This window comes from Petaurus breviceps, unplaced genomic scaffold (assembly GCF_028583685.1).
Source record: "Petaurus breviceps papuanus isolate PSGF00001 unplaced genomic scaffold, PetGlider_PUasm1.0 98, whole genome shotgun sequence".
Taxonomy (NCBI): Eukaryota; Metazoa; Chordata; class Mammalia; order Diprotodontia; family Petauridae; genus Petaurus; species Petaurus breviceps.
Genome location: NW_027187460.1, coordinates 28,219,284 through 28,239,450, shown reverse-complemented (window position 1 = coordinate 28,239,450; position 20,167 = coordinate 28,219,284). Strand labels below are relative to the sequence as shown.

General features: G+C 40.5%; 1 pseudogene; it reads right to left on the bottom strand.

The window, feature by feature from the left end:
* Window positions 1-16,829: 16,829 nt before the first annotated feature.
* Window positions 16,830-17,708, bottom strand: LOC138156039 (gamma-soluble NSF attachment protein pseudogene; annotated as a pseudogene).
* Window positions 17,709-20,167: the final 2,459 nt, after the last annotated feature.

The following is a 20,167-nucleotide window of genomic DNA, read 5'->3' as shown; positions in this document are numbered from 1 at the left end:
CCTTCCTTCCTTCCTTCCTTCCTTCCTTCCTTCCTTCCTTCCTTCCTACCTTCCTTCTCTCACTCCCTTTTTTTTCTTTTGCATCCCTGAGCCTAACCTTGCATGTATAGTAGGTGCTTACTAAGATATTTGTTGATTGATTGACCTTCACTCTATCTTTCCAGATTGATTTTTGCATTAATTTCCTTGGTCTGTTTGTAGGACTCTAAACTTGGTATTTTGCCTTCTGCTTTCCTTGCCTTTCTTTGCATTGGCTATCCTCCTATTGCCTGAAATGTAGGCTTTCTCTTTGAATCCTTAGCTTCCTTCAAGGCTCAGATCAGGAACCACCTTTGATGGGAAGCCTTGGCTGATTACCCCTAGTTGTTAACGTTCTTTCCCGTCTCAAATTGTCTTTTATTTACTTGTTTAATCTGTTGTATGTCCCAATGGGATGATGCTTCTTTGAGGGCCGGGATTGTTTTAGGAGCAGCCAGGTAGGGCAGTGACTACAGTGCTAGGCCTGGACTCAGAAAGACCTGAATTCAGCCCCAGACACTTACTAGCTGTGTGACCCTGGGCAAGGCACTTAACTCTGTCTGCCTCAGTTTCTTCATCTGTAAAATTAGCTGGAAAAGGAAGTGGCAAACCACTCCTGTAAATTTGCCAAGAAAAATGGGGTCATGAAGAGTTAGACAGGACCGAACAATAACAATAACAGTTTTGTTTTTGTATCTCCAATATTGATCATAGTGCCCTACACAGAGTAGTCATGGCACGGATTAGATGAATTGAACTAAAAATTCAAGTTAGTAACTTAGTTGGTAAAGTAGCTATTTCCAGATTGAAAGGAAATCAACATAGCTCCAGTCATTCTGGAGAGTGGTTTGGAATTGTACAAAGGCAGGGTCTGATATGTCCAGGCTCTTTGACTCAGAGATCCCTCTGGGAGCTATATACCCCAAGGGGGTCAATAACAAAGAGAAAAGCCCCCATGCAACAACATATTTATAGATGCACTTTTCAAATGAACAAAAAACTGGAAAGAAAGGAGATGCCCATTAATCAGGGAATGGCTTAGAAAAACATGGAATGTGAATGTAATATAATATTACTGTAGCATAAAAAATTATTACAGAGAAGCAATGAAAGATATGAACTGATACAAAGTAAAGCAAGCAGAACCAAGAAAACCACACACAGTGACTAAAACAATGTAAATGAAAAGAAAATAATACAAAGCACTTGAAACTATGAAATTATAATTACCAAGCTTGGCTCCAAAAATGAGATATGAGAAAGCACCTCCTTGTTGCTACTTTGCAAAGAAGGGAGACCAGGGAATATTTTTTCTTCCTTTAAAAAATCTTGCATTGGATGAATCTGTGGGATGAGGTAGGGAGAGGGATATAGTGGGAAATGTAGAGGATGTAAAAACAATGCAAGTTTTTTTTTTTTTAAAGAAAGGAAACCATCAGGAGGCTAGATGCAGACTTTGCAAGATCTAGGTGACAAGGAATGAAACATTGGTTTTCTTCCTTTTGCCTTTCTGAAGAGGCAAGGTCAAAGAATGGGGGTAGGGAGGGGTATAGGCAAAATGTGATAAAAGGCCTTCCCCGAGAGTAGTGTGATTCTGACACGATCATTGTGACTTAGTGATATCATAACGTCTCTGAGCCACAGTTTCCTCATCTGCAAAAGGAAGATAATAGTATTGACATTCTCCCTCTCTCTGTATGTCTGTGAGAAAACACTTTGCAAACCCTAAACATTATAGGAATGCAAGCTATTATTATTATTATTGGAACTATTGGGAAGGAAATGAGCTAAGGATGGAGTTGTGTCAGTAGAGGAAGGTGAGCCATTAATAGTTTCCAATTAATGTTGGCAACAAGACAAAATGCTGTGAGGAATTGTTATTATAAATTAGCCATTCCTTTTTGGTAATCTCTTACCTCTTTCCTTCCTCCTTTCCTTCCTTCCTTCCTTCCTTCCTTCCTTCCTTCCTTCCTTCCTTCCTTTCTTTCTTTCTTTCTTTCTTTCTTTCTTTCTTTCTTTCTTTCTTCCTTTCTTCCTTTTTCCTTCCTTCCCTTCTTTCTTTCCTTTTTGCTTTCTCCTTCTCTCTTTCTTTTTCTCTTCCTCCCTTCCTTCTTTCATTTTTTTCTTTCTCTCTTTTTCCTTCCTTCTTTCTCTCCTTTCGTCTTTCTCTCTTTCCTCCCTCCCTCCCTCCCTTCCTTCCAAATAAGCACTTTTACATACAGAGGAAACAAAGTAGTTATAACATCATAGTTTAATCACTTGTTTTTGCCTTTCTTGGATCTCTCCTCTAACTTGACTTTGGTCTCCCTGCTAGTTTTACATCTGAGTGCAGTGATCTGGAAGACATCCTTGTTGACCACTCTTTTGTCCAGTGTGATGGCCACAGAATATCTGGAGGGCATGAGGTGATTATAGCTATAAACCTTCATGCAGGCCTTGATTTGTGATGTCTTGGTGATCCTCTTTCCCACAGCTATGGTCATTTGGTAAGAATAGTGGGTAATAAGTTATAAGGCCTGCAGGAGGTCCCATTGTCAATATTCTTCATGATGACAGCTATGTGACTAAAGTAGCACATAAAAAGGCCAGCCCCACCTACCCAGGTTGTATAGACTTGCTTATTTAAATATGAACCTGCCTGTTTCTATAGCAGAAAGGAAAAGAGAAAATCTGGGGTTTTTCTTTGACTGGATGTAATGTATAGTAAAAGAACATAATTTTGGTTAAGAAACTATAAGAAAGGCTGAATTAATTTAAGTGATAATTGGTAACAGGTAAATTTAGTGAAAGAAAGGTATTTACTCTGTACCTAGGTGTTTGCATTTTCTTTCAATCCTTATTCTTTTCTATATCTTTAATTAAGTTATAAAACAAAGGTAGTAATCATTGTTCAAGGTTAATAATCAATAACTTGCTATTTGTTATATTTTTTATCAAAAAGACATATTTTTTTACTCTCAGTTATCCATATTAACAGATAATGTCATCCACTGAATATAAACTACCCAACTGGTGCTATTGTATGAGGGAAGAAATGATCATTCTTACATAGGGCCAACCATGCCTTTCCAAACCTATGTCATATAAATATATGTATAAACACACACACACATACACACACTTATTTGTACTTATATTTTGTAATATAATATATACACACACATACATATACATCTATGTATGTATATATATATATATATAAATATTTCATCATTGATGGGAACTTTAATTGAGAAAACTCCCTTTACCAATATGGATTGGCACCTACTCTGCCATTTATATTGTTTAGAGTTGCGTAGGGAAACCAAAAAGTTACATGATTTATCCAGAGTTATACAACTGATATGTATCACAGAGACAGAATTTTAACCCAGGTCTTTCTGACTCCAAGGCTGATTCTCTAACCACTGTTCTGTGTTAATTTTCTGCTCTCAAATAACATTAAATAGAATTTTCTAAGTTCAAATTCAGGCCAACACACCTAATAATAGTGTGATTGTGGACAAAGTACCTTTCTGAGCTTCAGTTTCCTCATTTTCAAAGTAGGGATTGTAATCCTTATAACATTTATGCTACAGGACTGTTGTAAAGACAGTTTTTTGCAAACCTTAAAACATTATATAATATAAGGTTTTAAAAAATATTAAATTATTCAATGTCCTTATTGAGAATATGAAAGGTCGGTTGGGTTATCTGGCATTGGAGTTCCTGAGCCAACTCCGAGTAGTGATAATCATTCATGTGGTATATTGACGTCTCTAAATAACTTCACTGTTTTATAAAGACCCCCCCGTCCCCACCCCAGATGCTTATTGAAATTTCAGCCTTTACCTTCTGCAGCGGCTTCTGAGGCAAACAAAAAAAGTTCTGTTTTTGAAATGCTGTGCTGGCTGGAAATGTTTTGCCAGGATGACAGCCCTTGTCACCATCAGCAAATCATGTGAAATAAAACCCTGTCGACAGTAAACATTGAGCTCAGAAAAAAAGCTGACGGGGTCATCCCCTTTCCCTGGAATCGGCAACGTCTCATGAATCGCAGCAAATTCCTCAATGGGAGTCGCTGACAAGAATAGAAATGCTATTGAGCTTATGAGCTAACCTAATCAGGAGTTTTTCTGAATTGGGGTGAGGGAAAGGGGTGATGAGGAGAGTGACTGGCTGGGGCATTGACCTGGGGTGGAAGATGGCAACCATGACCCTGGGAGGAACTGAGAGACTGTGTTCAGCGTCCTTGCAGGCCAAGTTACGGTCACCCATCCCCCACTTCCTGACCCAGAGGAGTCCAGTTCCTCCTCTCCTGGGCTTATGAACTTAAGAGGAAATCTAGGAATAGGGCCCTTGGACTTTTTCAAGTTCACTGGATTGATTGTGTTGTGGCCTAGTCCTGACAATTACCACAACAGTAAAAGTAATGGTAAGAATAACAATGACTCACAAGTATATGGTTCTTTCCTCATAACAAGTCTGTACTTTATTATGCCCATTCAGTAGAAGAGGAAACTGGGAGGTGAAATTATTTGCCCAAGGTCATATGGGTAATAAAAAGAAGAGCTAGGATGTGAACCCATGACTGGGTTCCAGAGGAACAGATGGTCTCAATCTTTTCCATCTCTTAGGTTCAACGATGCTGTGGGATGTTCAGCCTGGTGTAGATCTGGGGGAGACATGACTGTTTTTTAAGTATCTGAAGGACTTTCTTGTTGGAGAGGAACCAACTTTTCTACTTAGCTCTAGAAGACATCACCTAGGATAAAAGTTTCAGGGAGCCATATTTAAAGAACCATGTAAAGAAAAGCTTCCTGATGGTGGCACCCTCAACAGTGGTGGGGAAGTCTGTACGAGGGCTGGGTTGTGGAGAAAGATGAGTTCAGTCAGAGACTTGAGGGACACTTGTGATTAATGAGCTTAGTTAGTGAAAGAAAAAAAAACCCAAAACAAAAAGAAAAGCTTCCTAATGATTCAAACTATTGCAGAGGGTTGGCTAGTGGGTCAACTAGGAAGAATTTACTATGAAGAACTTATTAGGTACCATGCTAAGTACTAGAAATACAAAGAAAGACCACAAACCAAAAGAAAAACCGTCAAGGAGTATACATTCAAATGAAACAACTTGTAAACAATTAGGTGTGTATGAGATATGTACAGAGTAGACAATAGTAATAGCTAATGTTTATATATGTATATACCTAAATACAATGCATATTTATATCTCTCTATCTCTATCTATATATCACCTGCTATGTACCAGGCCCTGTGCTAAGAACTTAAAATTATTGTTTCATTTTATTCTCCCAACCACCCTGTAAGATAGGGGCAATTATTATCCCCCACCCAGTGTTCTATCCACTGAACCACCTAGCTATCTCTGCCTGGCACATATTAGGCATTTGACAGTGTTGATTGGATTGGATAGTAATAGGAAAATTAGAAAGAGAGGGTAAATGGAGGTAGGGGAAGACTAAGAGTTCAGTTTTAGGCAGGTCAAATTTAATTAATCATTCAACAGGCATTTATTGAATGACTATGATATTCCAGTTACTACCTACAATGAAAGGTTAAGCCATTTACACAGCTAGAAAGTGATATTAAGTTAATAATGCTTGTAACTATCTACCAGCCTCTGTAAAAGGCAGGCAGTGTGGCACAGGACAGCCGGTCTAAAAGTCGGGTTCACATCCCTTATCTGACATGTATGGGTTGTGTGACAGAGGGCAGGGCACTTAACATTTAGTGGCCCAGGGAACTCTCTAAGACCATAAAGCAGGTGCAAATCTATATTGGCAGTAGGAAAGGGGGTGGGTTTACTTACCTATACCAATGACATCACAGGTCAAGTCCCACCCCCTCAAACCCTATCTACCCTAGACAGTTGCTGTGAGATAATGTATGTAAAGCACTTTGTAGCTATAAAGGAATATCCAACACTCCTAATAAACTTGGCTTTAGAGAGAGTTCCTCTTTGAGAAATGATGATTATTTAGCATCCTTCTTGGCTGGTCTCCTTGGTGACCTAGAGCAATCTATAAATAAAATTGCAGTGTTCCCCAAACTAAGTGGTTGAAAATATTAGAGGTCTCACCCATTATCACTAGGGTACAGCTTTCTTTGGGGAAAATGGTGGTTGACATGTGACAGAGGGTAGAGGGGCACTCCATCCCTTAGCACAATGTCTGCTATGTGGCATTGTGATTAATAAATGTTTATTAGCTGACTACCTGAAAAGTGAGCAGAGGCAGTCTACCATTTAATCATGTTGGCAATATGACCAACTCCAGCAAGTGTTTGGGGGAAAAATACACGTTAAGGATCCGAAGGCAAAAAGAATAGCCCCACTGTGTGCTTCCTTTCATTCATGGCCTGGGATGGTATAATAAGCAAGCAGATAGGTATGTTTTTCTGTGATAATTTGATGAGGGAGAGAGTCCTACCATCCACAGGGATTAGGAAAGGCTTTCCATTGGAAGTACCCCAAGAATAGGAGCCTTGAAGGAAGCTATTGATTCTAAGAGGAGAGGTGAGGATTGAATGCAAGTCAGGCATGAGGGCACAGCTTGTTCAAAGGTAAGGAAGTGGGAGATGAGATGTGGCATATAAGGAATGGCCAGCAGGCCAATTTAACAGAATATAGAGTATGTGTGAAGGAGTATAGTATGAAATAATCCTGGAAAGAATAGGCTGGAAACTTTACATGTCAAACTAAAGAGCCTGACTTTTTTTCCCTAGAGGCAGTAGGGAAGCCTGAACGTTCACCAATAGCATGGTCAGGATCATACTTTAGGAAAATAGTTTTGACTGCTATGTGAAGGATGGACTAGAAAAGAGAGGCACTGGAAGACAGGAGTATGCATGCAATGCCACCCCTAGGGTATGTGTATATATTTGGTGGTGGTGGTGATGAGGTGGTATGTGGGGCAGGCAAATATATTTTTTTTTTTTGTGGAGTCCCTGTCTATATAAGCAATTTGATTTAAAATGTTTTACAAATTCACAGGTTCCTTATGGGTCATGGTGATTTATCAATGAAGATTTAGAATAATTAGCTTGTAACATTTGCCTTTCCATAAGAAGTACTGAGATTGAAAACTGAAACTGTACAGAACCAAAATCTGATAGGCAGAGGATGTGTCACTGGTATTTAGGCTCTATGAATGGAAATTTACTACTCCATTCAGGTCCCCTTGGCTGCTCACAGTCTGTAAATAGGGATTTGATAGGAGACTAAACAAGGGTCTTTTGTATTTATTTTTAAAATAAATTTTATGTTTATTTTTAGTTTACATCATTCGTTTCCACAAGATTTTGAGTTACAAATTTTCTCCCCGTCTTTCCCCTACCCACCACCCCAAAACAGTGATCCCATTGTATACCCCTCCCCCAATCTGCTCTCTCCTATATCCTCCCCCGTACCCCCTTTGACTTTCCTGTAGGGCAAGATGGCTCTCTATACTCTAGTGCCTGTATATCTTATTTCCCAGTTGCATGTAAAAAAATTTTTTAAAAAAATTTGATTTTAAACTTTGAATTCCAGATTCTTTCCCTTCTTCCCTCCTCACTCACCCTTACTGGGAAGATAAGCAATTCAGTATAGGTTGTACATGTGTAGCTGCACAAACATTTCCATAGTGGATATATTGTGAAAGATTGACTATATTTCCCTCCATCCTATCCCGCCCCCCACCTGTTCTATTCTCTACTTTGACCCTGTCCCTTTTCAAAAGTGTGTGCTTCCAACTTCCCTCTCCCCAAAGCCTGCCCTTCCTTCCATCATCCCCCCCTCTCATCCCTTTTCCCCCTACTCTCCTGTAGGGTGAGATACCTTATTTAGTGGGTATGTCATTCCCTCCCTAAGCCAAATTCAGTGAGAGTAAGGTTGACTCATTCCCTTTTGCCTTCCTGTTCTTCCTCTCCATTGTAACAGTTTTCCTTTGCCTCTTCTATATGAGACTATTTACCCCATTCTGTCTCTCCCCATCTCCTCTCATTATATTCTTCTCTCACCTCTCAATTTCACCTTTTAAGTATCATCTCTTCCTATTCAATTGATCCTGTGCCTTCTGTCTATGTATACCTGTACACATATATACACACACTCACATATATATTCATATGCCCATATGTCCTCCTATATAGACATATATGTACATAAACATATATATATATATGTGTATATATATACACACACATTTCTATTCCTTTCAACTATTCTCATACTGAGAAAAGTTTCATAAGTTACAATTATCATTTTTCTATGTAGGAATGTAAATAGTTTGGCTTTGATAAGTTCTTTATGATTTCTTTTCCCTGTTTACCTTCTCATGCTTCTCTTGCTTCTTGTATCTGAATGTCAAATTTTCTATTCAACTCTGGTTTTTTCATCAAGAATGTCTGAAAGTCTTCTATTCCACTGAATGACCATATTTTCCCCTGAAACATGATACTCAGTTTTGCTGGGTAGATGATTCTTGGTTTTAATTCCAGCTTCTTTGACCTCTGGAATATCATATTCCAAGCCCTTTGATCCCTCAGTATAGAAGCTGCCAGATCCTGTGTTATCCTGATTGTGTTTCCACAATATTCAAATTCTTTCTTCTTGGCTGCTTGTAATATTCTCTCCTTGATCTGGGAATTTCAGAACCTGGCTATAATATTCCTAGGAGTTTTCTTTTTGGGATCTTTTTTAAGAGGTGATGGGTAGATTCTTTCAACCTCTATTTTGCCCTCTGGTTCTAAAACATCAGGGAAATTTTCCTTGAGAATTTCTTGAAGGATGATTTCTAGGTTCTTTTTTGATCATGGCTTTCAGGTAGTCCAATAATTTTAAAATTATCTCTCCTGGATCTATTTTCCATGTCAGTGGTTTTTCCAATGAGATATTTCACATTGCCTTCTATTTTTTTCATTTGTTTGGATCTGTTTAATAGTATCTTGATTTCTCATAAAGTCACTAGCTTCCATTTGCTCCAATCTAATTTTGAAGGAATGACTCTGAAGATTCTTTTTCCATCTGGCAAATTTGGCTTTTTAAGATGTTCTTCTCATTGCCTTTTTGAGCCTCTTTTGCCATTTGAGTTAGTGTATTTTTTAAGGTGTTATTTTCTTCAGTCAGGTTGTTGACTCTCTTTTCATGATTTTATTGCATCATTCTCATTTCTCTTCCCAATTTTTCCTCCACTTCTCTTATTTGGTTTTCAAAATCCTTCTTAAGCAACTCTATGGCTTATAACCAGTTAATATTTTTCTTAGAAGCTTTTGGTGCAGGAGTTCTGACTTCATTTTCTTCCTCCTGTTCCATGCTTTGATCCTTTTTGTCCTCAAAAAAGGAATTCAAAGTCAGATTGCTGTGCTTGCTTTGGTTCCTTTGCTTGCTCATGTTGTCACTCAATTACTTGACTTTTGAGCTTTTTGTCACAGTAGAACTCTGCTTCTAGAGAGGGAAGCTTTGTCCCAAATTGCTGGTATTTTCATAGCTGCTGGAGCTATTAGTTGGCTGCCCTCTCTGAAGCCTCCTGGTCATGCACCCTAGGACCTCCACCCTAGACAGTGATCCAGATGCAAGCAGGTTAAAGCAAGAGTGACTACCCCTCAGACTTGTCACTTGGTCCACCTACAATCTGCAGGCCAGGAACTCTGAAGCAGTCACATGGCAGCAGTTGCATGGCCCCTGTGTCAACCACTTCTCTCTCTGGGGTTCAGAGGCCAGATCGCACTCTTGGACCCCCTGTTTCCATAAAGTCCACACTGACCTCTCACTTTGTCCTTGGCATCTATGGGTTGATAATTCTGGAACACACCACAGCTGGCGATCCACTCTCCTGAAGTCTCTCCAACTGGTAGCTGGTCGGGGGCCACCCTGAGGTTAAAACCTTGGGCTCAAGCAGGGCTGGGCTGTGTTCCCAGCATGCTGCAATGGACCCTTTCTGTTCGCCTGCAGGGTTGCCTTCAGTGGGAGATTTTTTTCTCTCTGTCACTTTGTGGGTTCTGTAGTACTAAAGTTTGTTTAGAGTAATTTTTTATAGGCATTTGAGGTGGTTATGGGGGGAGCTCATGGAGTTTCCCTGCTTCTACACTGCCATCTTGGCTCTGGTCTTTTGTATTTATATAGAAAAGGTTAGAGCCAGGGGGAATCTTAACAATCATTTATTCTTACCTTTTCATTTTACGGATGCACTCAGCTGGGGGAGGCCAGAGGCTCTCATGATATATAAAAATAAATAGTATTTTCTAAGGCACTTTAAAATTCATAAAATTCATAAAACACATAGATGTGCTTAACATCTATGAATTAGCTTGAGTCTCACAATGACAATGTAAAGAGGCCTCACGGTCAGGAATACCAGAGTTCAATTCATGCCCCTAACACAAATTGGCTTTATTATCCTGTCTGAACAAATCCCTTAACCACACCACATAGAAATCTCTTTTAAACTCTAAGCTTTAGAGCAGGTGATGATCTGAATTGGTAGAGGGGATTTCCTCATCTGGACTTCCCTATGCCAATGAAATAAGCGTTTTAATCTATTTTATAGGTGAGGAAACTGAGGGTCAGAGAAGATAATATGGTTAGTAATTCTTGGGCAGGAATTAAACTTAGGTTTTCCTGACTTTGAGTCCAATGCTTGACCAATGACACACCAGTGATATGAGAGGGTTCTCCTACACTTTTGGGGGGATTTCTCTGCTCTCTTGGCTCCATTCCTTCTTTCCTTCCACCTTCCTTTCTTTTTTCTCTTTTCCTTCCTCCTTCCTTCCTTCCTTCCTTCCTTCCTTCCTTCCTTCCTTCCTTCCTTCCTTCCTTCCTTCCTTCCTTCCTTCCTTTCTTCTTCTTTCTCTTTCTCCTTCCTTTTCCCCTCCTCTCTTTTCCTTTCTTTGCTCTCCTTACCTCTTTTTTGGAGAGATGGTGGAATATTCTCTAGGAGGAAATGCCCCCACTTTCTGGTCTCATTAGAGCTATACCTACCTCTTTCTCACCCTGCCCTTTTCTTAATCTTTCTCAAACTGGCCTCCACCAGTATCAGTTCTACTCTCCACCATATATGCCTTCAGGGAGAAACCATTCATTCTCCCAACAGAGAAAAATTCCAGAAATTTGGAGATCTTGTAGTCCACTTAGGTTTTCTTATTGTAGGAGGGCATATGGTATAATGGGGCAGTTAGGTGGTGCAATTGATAAAGTATTGGGCCTGGAGTCAGGAAGTCATTTTTGTGAGTTCAAATCCAGCCTCAGACACTTACTAGCTGTGTGACCTTGGGCAAGTCAGTTCACCTCTTTTTACCTTAACCCACTGGAGAAGGAAATGGCAAACCACTCCAGTATCTTTGTCAAGAAAACCCAAATAAAGTCATGAAGAGTCAGACATGACTGAAAGAACTACTTAACAACAACAACAACAACAACAACAATGTGGTATAATGGGGGTAGAGAAACTGAAAGTGGAGGCAGAAAACCTAAGTTTGTATAGGGTGGTTGACACACAAGTCAGTTTCCTTTTCTGTGAAAAGGTAATGAATGAATAAATAAATAGCCTTGTGGGGTATCTGGGTATCAAATGAGATAATGTATGTAAAGTACTTTACGAATCTGAAAAGACCACATAAATACCCTTTATTAACATTGTGTTGTTTTGGATTCCCAGTGGGAATCAGCAGTGCATGGATGTAAAAGTTACAGCACAATGGTGTGTGTGTGTGGGGTTGGGGGTAGTTATGGTGAGCAGAGAGGTGGGGAATCTTTTAAAAAATATTTCATTTTGTCCCAATGCAAGCCTCTCTCTTCTAGGGGTTTTGGAAGAATTGGGATCATACCACCTCCCTTCCCCCCTCCCACAAAAATAGCATGTATAGCATCAGCAGCTAGAGTTCAGTGTACCTTCCAAAGGCCATCTATTGCTCGTGCTGTTCTGGCTGGAATGTTCTCTTTCAGTGAAGTCTTGTGCAAAACGTACCCATTCTTCAAGGTTCAGTTCATTCCCCCTTCCCCACTCAGTCTTACCTCTTCCCTCCTTCCTGGTCTTAGTCTTAATCACTTAACTCTACCTCTCACAATCTTTACCTTTCTTCTTTACCTTTCCTCTGGGAAGAGAATCTTCTTTCACTTGTCTACTCCCCTCAAATTAGTTTATATGTACTTATATATTTAAAACTGTTGTATCTCCCCAGTAATCACTGAGAAAGGGGATTGGTTTTATTTAGTTTTTATTGGTGTGATGGGCAACTGGACACTGAGTTAAATCCTTATGAGCATTTACAAAGTGCTGCTGCTGCAATTCCTCATGTAGAAGAGGCTAAGGGAAGCCTACTTCCAGGAGAATTCTGATGGACATGTAATGGAGATATTTGGGAGAGACTTTGGAGCATGTGCAGACATTCTATAAATGGTTCTGGTCAGCTAACCATATGAGAGGAAGAGCCTTTTTGATTGGTTGGAGGGCATTCAAAAGCAGCTTTTGTTATTCAGTCTTTATTTTAGGTGTGTTTGACTCTTTGTGACTTCATTTGGAGTTTTCTTGGCAAAGATACTAGGGTGGTTTGTCATTTTCTTTTCCAGTTCATTTTACAGATGAGGAAACTGAGGCAAAAAGGGTTAAGTGACTTACCCAGGGTCACACAGCTAGTATATGTCTAAGATCACATTTGAACTGAGGTCTTCCTGACTACAGGCCTGGCAATCTATCTACTTTGTCACTAACTGACCCCCAAAGCCACTAGCTAACAGGAATCTGGAGCTATCTCTTCCTGTGACATTCTGCTGACTAATAACATATAGGCAGGGACACCTTGGGCCCTCTCCCTCTGAACTCAACATGTGGCCTGTGAGTATGGGATCTCACTTCTTTCCCTCAGCATTTGTTCTTTCTTTTTAGGTAAAGGATTAATCTGAAGGCTACAGCTTTGTAGGTTGGGCAAAGGATGCTAATTTGTAGGCTACAACTTTGTAAGTTTAGAAAGGTCAGGAGTGAGCTGCCCAAGATCTAGGGAATGGGGTTCATGCCAAGTTTTGCATCCAGTTTCATCTTGATGCCTATGGATCAAGGAGTGATTTTCACCTTAGCCTTCAGGAACCAGACCAGAAGTAGTTTAATATGGCAGTGCCAGAAATTGCATTAAGTTTGAGGTCAGCTAGAGCCAAGATGGTATAGAGAAGCCAGAAAGTTTCCTGAGCTCTCCCCAGTTTCCCTCAGAAACAATGTTAAATAGAGCCTCTAAAAGAATTCTAGAGTGACAGGATCCACAAAAAGACAGAGGGAAACAATTTTCAAACCAAGATAACTTAGAAAAACTTCAAGAAAGGTCTGTTGCACTTGGGTAAAAGGGGAATGCAGTGCAGCACAGGAAGTGTCTAGGACAGCCAGTGGGAGGCTCTTAGCCACAGCATAGATCAGCAGCCTAGGCCCTGAGGTTCTGGCTCAGCAGGTCAGTGGCACAGCTGGCCAGCTGTGAAGCCTCCAGCCCCAGTGCAGCAGGCAAACTGGCAGCCCTGGAACCTAGGGCACAACAGGTGTGTGACTAGGCTGGGCCACTGTAGCACAGTGGACAAGCCACCAGCCCCAGAGACCCCAGTACAGAAAGCCAGGGATAAGGTCCCTGACCCCCAGTGCAAGAAGCTTGGGACAGTGCTGCTTGTACTTCAGAAGTAGAGTTCAACTTTTAAAAATGAGCAAAAATCAAAAAAGAGCCCTGACACTAGAAAACTATTATGGTGACAGAGAAGATCCAAACACAAACTCAGAAAAGGACAACAATGTCAAAATGCCTACAAGTGAAGCCTCAAAAGGGAATATAAATTAGTCTCAGCCCAAAAAACACTCTTGGAAGAGTTCAAAAAAGTATGGTAAAGAGAGGTAGAAGAAAAATTGGGAAAAAATGAGAGTTAGGCAAGAAAATTATGAAAAAAGGGTCAACAGCTTGGAAAAGGAAGCACAAAAATTGACCAAAGAAAATCACTCCTTAAAAATAGAATTGACCAAATGGAAAAAAATCCCCTGAAGAAAACAACTCCTTTAAAAGTAGAATTGGCCAAATGGAGAGGAGGCACAAAAGCTTACTGAAGAAAATAATTCCTTAAAAATTAGAATTGGGCAAGTGGAAGCTAATGACTCCATGACACTATCAAGAATCAGACAAACAAAAATCAAAAGAACAGAAATGCCTCATGGGAAAAAAAACTGATAGGGAAAATAGATCCAGGAGAATAATGTAAGAATCATTGAACTACCTGAAAGCCATGATCACAAAAAGAGCCTGGACAGTATCTTTCAAGAAATTATCAAGGAAAACTGCCTGATATACTAGAACCAGAGGGTAAGCTAGTCATTGAAAGACTCCACCAGTCACCTCCTGAAAGATATCCCAAAGGGAAAATTCCCAAGGAATATTGTAGCCAAATTCCAGAGCTATCAGGTCAAGGAAAAAAAAAGTTCAAGCAGCCAGAAAGAACAATTCAAATATCAAGGAGCTATAGTCAATATTACACAGGATTTAGCAATTTCTACATTAAAGGATCAGACGACTTGGAATATGATATTCTGGAAGGCAAAAGAGTTTGGATTACAACCAAGAATCAACTACCCAGAAAAACTGAGCATAATATTTCAGGGGAAAAGATGGATATTTAATGAAATAGGGGACTTACCAGCTTTCCAGATGAAAAGACCAGAGCTGAAAAGAAAATTTGATCTTCAAATACAAGACTCAAGAGATGCATAAAAAGGTAAACAGGAAAGAAAAAAAGAGCAGTAGTATTCAATAAGGTTAAACTGTTTACATCCCTACATGGGAAGTTGATATTTATAACTCTTAAGAACTGTATTTCTATTAAGGAAGTTAGAAGGAGTATACTTGGACAGAGGGTATACGTTAACTTTGATGTGATGATATCATTAATTAAGGGGTGAAAAAAAGATTGTCCTGGGAGAAGAGGAAAGGAGGAGGCAGAATGGGGTAAATTATTTCACACGAAGAGGCATGAAAGACCTATTACAATAGAGGGAAAGAAGGGGGGGGGTTGAGCATTATTTGAACCTTACTCTTATTGGATTTAGTTCAAAGAGAGAAAAACATACACATTCAAATGGGTAGAGAAATCTATCTTACCCCATAGGGAAGTAGGGGGGAAAAAGGGGAAGAAAAGGGAGGAGGGAATGACAGAAGGGAGGGCAGTTGGGGGAAGCAGTGATCAGAAGCAAAACACTGGTGAGGAGGGATAGGGTAAAAGGAGAGAAAAGTATAAGAGGGGAGGAAAACAGGATGGAGGGAAATACACAGTAAACATAACTGTGAATATGAATGGAATGAACTCTTCCATGAAAAGAAAGTGAATAACAGAGTATATTAGAAACCAGAATCCTATAATATAATGGCCTCAGGAGACTGAGTCACTGCAGCTGTGGTGGTTTCCAGACCTCTCAACTCACAAATGCCAAAGACAGAAAAGAAGGTCAGTGGGAAAACTCTCTGGTACCCAGGTGAAGGAGGAGCATGATCTGGCTGAGGTCTGGCTACAGCACCAGGGTGGCAGTGGTGATGGTGGTAGCAGCAGCAGCAGCTGCTTCCAGAGCTCTTGGCCCACAGACAGTAGGGGATTGAGCGCCTGATACAAAACCCCTGAAGCCTGGGACAGTACACCCACCCCCTACCCCTGCCCCTCACTGGAAGCTGAGTCCTACCCTGACAAAGAGCTAGAAAGTCAAGTATTTGTGTGGGAAGATGAGCACACAGTGTAAAGAAATCAGACTATAAAAATCTTACTTTGGTGATGAAGAAGATAAAAACATATAGCCAGAAGAAGAAAACAAAGTCAAAGCTCCTGCATCAAAAACCTCCAAGAAAAATATGAATTGGTCACAGGCTTTGGAAGAGCTCAAAAGGGATTTTGAAAATCAAGTAAGAAAAGTAGAGTAAAAATTGGGAAGAGAAATGAGAGTAATGCAATAATGAAAAAAAAATGAGTGGATAGCTTGCTAGAGGAGACCCCCCCAAATAAGGAAGAAAATAACACCTTAAAAATAGACTAACACAAATGGGAAAAAAGGTAAAAAAAAAAAAAGCCAATGAGAAGAATGCCTTAAAAAAAGAATTGGACGAATGGAAAAGGAAGTCCAAAAGCTCACCGAAGAAAGTATTTCCTTAAAAATGGAGCAAATAAAAGCTACCGACTTTATGAGAAATCAAGGAAACAGAGCCAAAAAAAATGAAAAAAAAAAAAAGAAGACAATGTGAAATATCTCATCAGAAAAACTACTGACTTAGAAAATAGATCCAGGAGAGATAATTAAAAAGTTATTGGACTACCTGACAGCCATGATCCAAAAAAGAGCCTAAACATCATCTTTCAAGAAATTATCAAGGAAGACTGCCCTGATATTCTAGAACCAGAGGGTAAAATAGAAATTTAAAGAATGTACACTTTTCACACAAATAAAGTCAAATCTAAACAATTGGAAAAATATCAATCCCTCATGGGTAGGCCAAGCTAATACAATAAAAATGATAATTCTACCTAAATTAATTTACTTATTCAGTGACATACCAAGGAAAGTATTAAAAATTATTTTATAGAGCTAGAAAAAAATAACAAATTCATCTGAAAGAACAAAAGGTCACGAATATCAAGGAAATTAATAAAATAAAAATTGAAAGGAAGGTGGTCTAGCCATACTACATCTACAACTATATTACAAAACAACAATAATCAAAACTGTTTGGTACTGGCTAAGAAATAGAGTGGTAGATCAGTGAAATAAATTAGGTACAGTCTTTTCCTCCTCCTTCTCCTCCTTTGTTGCTGGGACTGTTTTGTCTTCATTGTCAGAGGGTCACATACATGCTTGTGGCCGTGGCAGAATTCTCCTCAAGTCCTTGATTGCAAGTACCTTCAGCTTCTTGATCATATTCCTGTAGAGCTCGTCCAGGCGGTTGAAGACAGGGGAGCGGCCGATCTTGTTCACTCCATCTTGGTCCTGGTTGTCATAGCATTTCAGCAGTTGTGCCAAGGCCACGTGCTCCTGGCTACCTTTAAACCCGAGAATGTGACAGCTGTCCTGGACACACTTAGAAGCTGCCGGTAAATCGCAGTTGCTCAGGTGCGCTAGACACTGTGCGACGGCTCTCTGGTAGCTCGTCTGAAAGCCCTCCACTTCCTGGTACATGTACTTTTCTTTGCTGAGTGAGATCGCAGCGTCCCCATAGCTCTTGATACGCACCAGCATCTTCGACGCTCGACCAGTGAAGTCGAGGGCCTGCAGGAAACGGTCGTCTGCCTCGAATAGCTCGGCTGTCCACTGGTAGAGACGCACCACCTGGTATGGGATTTGCCTCTCCAGCAGCTGGCTGAAGCGTCTCAGGGACGCGGCCGTGACGTCCGCCCTTCCGCTCTCCACGTACAAGATGATGGCTTGCTCAATGGCCTGCGCGGCTTTGTCTAGCTTCTTGGTCTCCCTCAGGAGCAGACCGGCTTGCTCATAGGCCCTAGCAGCATAGAGGGGCTCTCGTTTTTTTTCATAGACTGCCGCCTCCTTCAGAAAAGCGTTGGCGGCCCGGTCCGGCTGCCTGGCACTTCTGAAGGCTAAGGCTGCCTGCGCGTACTCGAGCGCTGCCTTGTCATAGTCTGGCTTCCGTTTCAGGAACCCGGTTTGCAGGTGGTGAGCGGCCTTGGCCGACCGGTACAGGCCCTCCTTGGTTTTTTCTTCCTCCATTTCCCCTGGCTGCCGAGGAGAATGACCAGGGTCCCTGGGGCGAAGCGTTCATATAGAGCCCGTTGCTAAGCCACGGCTCAGCCCAGCAACAGAACCAAACAAGAGTGTGTGTGTGTCGCTGGGGAGGGGGGTGCAATGGAACGTACAGTTGATTACTTGAGGGCTTAGAACTCCCTCGTAGACAGCCGTGGTGGAAGTTGGGGATGAGGAAAAATAGTGCCTGATGGGCCTCTGGAGAGGAAGAAGAAGGCATATAGAAAGCGATCCCGAGGTGAAAGGAGGTGGTCTAACCAACGAGGAGTCTATAGCACATTCATAGCTAAAGAGCCAAAGACTTGACCAGACAGGGGGCCTAGAGAGCAAAGCAGCATGGGGGGGGGGGGGGGGGGCGCAGGGGGAAACAGGGGGGGGGGGGGGAGGGAAGGGAATCCTAGAGAGAGTCAGAGGGCTCAGACCTAGGAACACATCAAAACAATGGGCCACTGAGTGGATGCTAAAGAACAATGGTGGACCTTTGGAAAAACAAAGTGGTCACAGGTAACCAACAGCAAAGGACCGTGGGGGAGGGGTGCTAGTGGTGAAATTGTTAGCCTGTGGAGGGCTTACCTCCTATCAATGGTTATGGAGTTCTTCGAGTCTTTATATATAACGTTTAAATTTATGTGGAATTTTTTATACCAATTTCTTAACGGAAAAAGAAGAAAAAAAACATTACTCAACTGTGTGTTTTATGGGGGAGGGAAACCCCAAATTTCCTATTTAAATAATGTGTTTACATCGGAGTCATAGGATCACAATTATGGACCTGGGAAGATACATCACAGGCCATTAAACTCAACAGATGAGGAAACTAAGGCACACAGGTTAAATGACTTGCATAGTGTCACACAACTACTAAGTAAGGCTGCATTCAAACCCAGGTCCCTGACTCCCCGAGTCCAGAATTTTATCCACTACACTATATTCCCTCTTATGATATATAATTATTTTTAATAAACTTTTTTGAATAAGGCTTATCCAAAAAAAAAAAAAAAAGAAAGAAACACAAGCTCTACCATCATTTTCTGCCTGCATCTTTGAATCCTCGAGGCAGAGCAGGAAAGGACAAATCCAAGGTCACATGGCTAGTTTTTCTGTTAAGTGTCTGAGGCTGGAGTTGAACTCATGTCCTCCTGACTCCAGGGCTGGTGCTCTATTCACTGCACCACCTAGCTGCCCCTCTAAATCACTATTGATTAGAGAAGTGCAAATTAAAAGAAATGCAAAAAAAAATTAAAAAATGCAAATTTAAAAGATCTAAGGTACTACCCCACACATATCAGATTGTCTAATATGGTAGAAAAGGAAAATGATAAATGTTGGAGAGGATGTGGGAAAATTGGGACACTAATGCATTGTTGGTGGAATTGTGAGCTGATTCAGTCATTCTGGAGAGCAATTTGGAAATATGCCCAAAGGGCGATCAAACCCTACATACCCTTTGATCCAACAATAATACTATTACTAGGTCTGTATCCCAAAGAAAACATAAAGGGAAAAGGACCCACAAGTACAAAAATATTTATAGCATCTCTTTTTGTGGTGGCCAATAATTGGAAAACAAGGGGATGCTCATCAAATGACGAATGGCTGAATTAATTGTAGTATATGAATGTACTGGTATACTATTGTGGTATAAGAAATGATGAACAGGTGAATTTCAGAAAAACCTAGGGAGACTTACATGAACTGATGCTGAATTAAGTGAGCAGAATCAGAACATTGTACACAGTAACAGCAACATTTTGAGATGATCAGCTATGATTGATTTAGCTCTTCTCAGCAATGCAATGACCCAAAAACCAGTCTAATATACCCATTATGGAAAATGTTATCCACATCTCAAGAAAGAACTATGGAGTCTGAATGCAGATCAAAGCATACTATTTTCACTTTTTTTGGTGGCTTTTCTCTGTTGTTCTATTTCTTTTTTCACAACATGACTAATAAGGAAATATGTTTACATGATTGTACATGTACAACCTATATCATATTGCTTGCCATCTTGGGGAGGGAAGATGGGAGGAAGGGAAGAAAAATTTGAAACTCAAACTCTTTTAAAAATGAAGGTTGAAAACTATCTATCTTTACATGTAATTAGAAAAAATAAAATACTATTTACAAAAAAAAAAAGTTTGAGGTCAATCTCCCCAGAGTCTGAGGTGATAGTAGGGGAGAACTGCCTCTGAGATGTTGGAGGGGAAAATATATTTCTGTTCTTGCAGAATCTTTGAAGTAAGTATCTCTTTGTAAGGCATAATTGATGTTACTTGGTTAAATGGAACTGGGACATTAGTCACTAGAGGTTAACAGTGGGGAAAACACACCCAAAATGAGGACTTTAGCTGATAGCATTAGAAAAGGGAAAGCCCAACACCCTGGATTACTTCTAGAACATCTTTATGTAGTCAGCTTTGCTC